The sequence below is a fragment of the Salvelinus sp. IW2-2015 genome, unplaced genomic scaffold, assembly GCF_002910315.2.
Source record: "Salvelinus sp. IW2-2015 unplaced genomic scaffold, ASM291031v2 Un_scaffold2665, whole genome shotgun sequence".
NCBI classification, from domain to species: domain Eukaryota; kingdom Metazoa; phylum Chordata; class Actinopteri; order Salmoniformes; family Salmonidae; genus Salvelinus; species Salvelinus sp. IW2-2015.
This window is the reverse complement of record NW_019943971.1, coordinates 41,991-45,052: the sequence shown is the minus strand read 5'-3', so window position 1 is coordinate 45,052 and position 3,062 is coordinate 41,991. Positions and strand designations below refer to the sequence as shown.

General features: G+C 46.1%; 1 pseudogene; it reads right to left on the bottom strand.

Annotated features, from left to right (window-relative positions):
• Positions 1-2,948, bottom strand: part of LOC112074502 (arf-GAP with dual PH domain-containing protein 1-like) — a 20,471-nt pseudogene extending 17,523 nt beyond the window's left edge.
• Positions 2,949-3,062: the final 114 nt, after the last annotated feature.

Sequence of the window (3,062 nt, the reverse complement as noted above, 5' to 3'; positions counted from 1 at the left end):
TGAGAGGGGGAGAGAGAGAGGGCGAGAGAGAGAGAGAGAGAGAGAGAGAGAGAGAGAGAGAGAGAGAAGAGAGAGAGAGAAGAGAGAGAGAGAGGGCGAGAGAGAGAGAGGGCAGAGAGAGAGAGACGAGAAGAGAGAGGAGAGAGAGAGACAGACAGAGAGAGAGAGAGAGAAGACAGAGAGGACAGAGAGAGAGAGGAGGAGAGTGAGCTACCTTGCTGATCCATACACATCCACTAGAGTGACAGACACCCACCACACAGCTACCTTGCCGCTGTCGTGTAGAGGAAGATGTTTCTGGTGCTGTGTCTTTCAGGTAGGTGATCTGTAGTCCGTTGGGGTTACCTATCTTCTCTGGCTGGAAGGCTGCGGTTGATAGAGTCCACCTTGATCACCGCTTTAGGATCCTTGGCCTGGAGAGGAGGAGGGAGAGAGAGAGTTAGGGTGTGGAGGGAGGGTCTAGGTTTTAGGTGGAGGAGCTGCACATCTTTGTTGACACAAGCACTGCCTTTTTATATTATGAATAATACTTTGCCAACAGTAGTAACTGTATATGCCAAGGACTCATGGGGGGGTTGAATTAGCACTTTAGAAGGAGAACAAATGGGCTCCAACATCTTAAGTGGAACGAACACAAGAGTAACTTCGACAAGTTGGCTTAATCCCCTTTCAAATCCCCAGGAGGCATACCTGGACATCTGATCGACTTCAGAACTCTCCAAGTGAAACCCAATTGGTAGGTTRCCATGAGAACTACAACTAAACACTTCCTCGGCTGACTGTGTAAGTAGGCATTGCRTTCCCCCAGGCAATCGACTCACAGTAGCACCCACACTGCATCACAAACACTCACACATTCACACTCAATCCCCTTCCACTGTTGTAAAATGTGAAAGACTTTGTGGAAGCCAGAAGAGTATTAGACACAAAGTGACTTAAAGTTTAATGTGACAGCTGCAGGACTTAGCACAGGATTTGTCTCTAATTGGTTTAATACTGTTAAACTGAGACAGAGTTGGCAGGTTTTGGAAGCAAAGACACACCGGGAGGGAGGGGGCGGGGGGAGAGTTGTCTGAACTTGCTGTATTGTACCGTGGCAGGTCTTCCTGTGACTCAGTGGTTAGGAAGGTGTGTGTGTTGTGTGTCCTACAGGGTAGGGCAGGCTGCAGAATAGTATCAAAGCTAAAACAGTTTGTCTCAGTATTGGTATGATTATAACAGTGCATTCAGAAAAGTATTCAGACCCCTTGACTTTTTCCACATTTTGTTACGTTACAGCCTTATTCTAAAAAGGATTACATTACTTTTCCCCTTATCAATCTACACACAATACCCCATAATGACAAAGCAAAAACAGTTTTTTATACATGTTTGCAAATATATATAAAAAATTAAACAATATAACACATTTTCATAAGTATTCAGACCCTTTACTCAGTACTTTGTTGAAGCACGTTTGGCAGTGATTACAGCCTCGAGACGTATTGGGTATGACGCTACAGGCTTGGCACACCAGTATTTGGGGAGTTTCTCCTATTCTTCTCTGCAGATCCTCTCAAGGTTGGATGGGGAGCGTCGCTGCACAGCTATTTTCAGGTCTCTCCAGAGATGTTCGATCGGGTTCAAGTGCAGGCTCTGGCTGGGCCACTCTAGGACATTCAGAGACTTGTCCTGAAGCCACATCTGAGTTGTCTTGGCTGTGTGCTTAGGGTCGTTGTCCTGTTGGAAGGTAAACCTTCACCCCAGTCTGAGGTCCTGAGCACTCTGGAGCAGGTTTTCATCAAGGATCTCTCTGTACCTTGCTCCGTTCATCTTTCCCTCGATCCTGACTAGTCTCCCAGTCCCTGCCACTGAAAAACATCTCCACAGCATGATGCTGCCACCACCATGCTTCACTACAAGTTTCCTCCAGATGTGACACTTGGCATTCAGACCAGAGCTTCTTGTTTCTCAGGGTCTGAGTCCTTTAGGTGCCTTTTGGCAAACTCCAAGCGGGCTGTCATGTGCCTTTTACTGAGGAGTGTCATCCATCTGGCCACTCCACCATAAAGGCCTGATTGGTGGGGTGCTGTAGAGATGGTTGTCCTTCTGGAAGATTCTCCCATCTTCACAGAGGAACTCATCGGATTCTTGGTTACCTCCCTGACCAAGGCCCTTCTCCCCTGATTGCTCAGTTTGGCTGGGTGGCCAGCCYTAGGAAGAGTCTTGGTGGTTCTAAACTTCTTCCATTTTAAGAATGATGGAGGACACTGTGTTCTTGGGGYCCTTCAATGCTGCAGAAATGTTTTGGTACCCTTCCCCAGATCTGTGCCTCGACACAATCCTGTCTCGGAGCTCTAAGGACAATTCCTCCAACCTCATGGTTTGGTTGTTTTGCTCTGACATGCACTGTCAACGGTGGACCTTTATAGACAGGTGTGTACCTTTCTCAATAATGTCCAATCAATTGAATGTACCACAGGTGGACTCCAATCAAGTTGTAGAAACACTTCAAGAAACAGATGTACCTGAGTATCATAGCAACAGGTCTGAATACTTATGTTAATAGGTTTCAGTATTTTATTTGTAATGCATTTACAAACATTTCGAAAAAACCTGTTTTCGCTTTGTCATTATGGGGTATTGTGTGTCGATTGATGAGGACATTTTAATTTAACCCATTTTAGAATAAGGCTTAACGTAACAAAATGTGAAAAAAGTAAAGGGGTCTGAATACTTTCCGTAGGCACTGTATGCTGAAGAGGCGATTGTGAGATGAAGACAGCATCAAATAGTCAGACTTACATCATACTTGGTGAAGTATTTCAGTGTCCCCTCTCTTTCTGAGAGAACGAATCGTCGGTTGAGAACTGGCCGTTGTCCCGCCCTTTTTCATCAACATTCCATCCCTCGTTCCTGTCAGTGACACAGTGACAAGCTTCCATCAGTGCATATCTGTGTGTGTGTGTGTGTGTTGGTGTGTGTGTGTGTGTGTGTGTGTGTGTGTGTGTGTGTGTGTGTGTGTGTGTGTGTGTGTGTTGAGCATGAGTGTGTGATGCGTTGTGTGTGTGTCCTCACCCCTC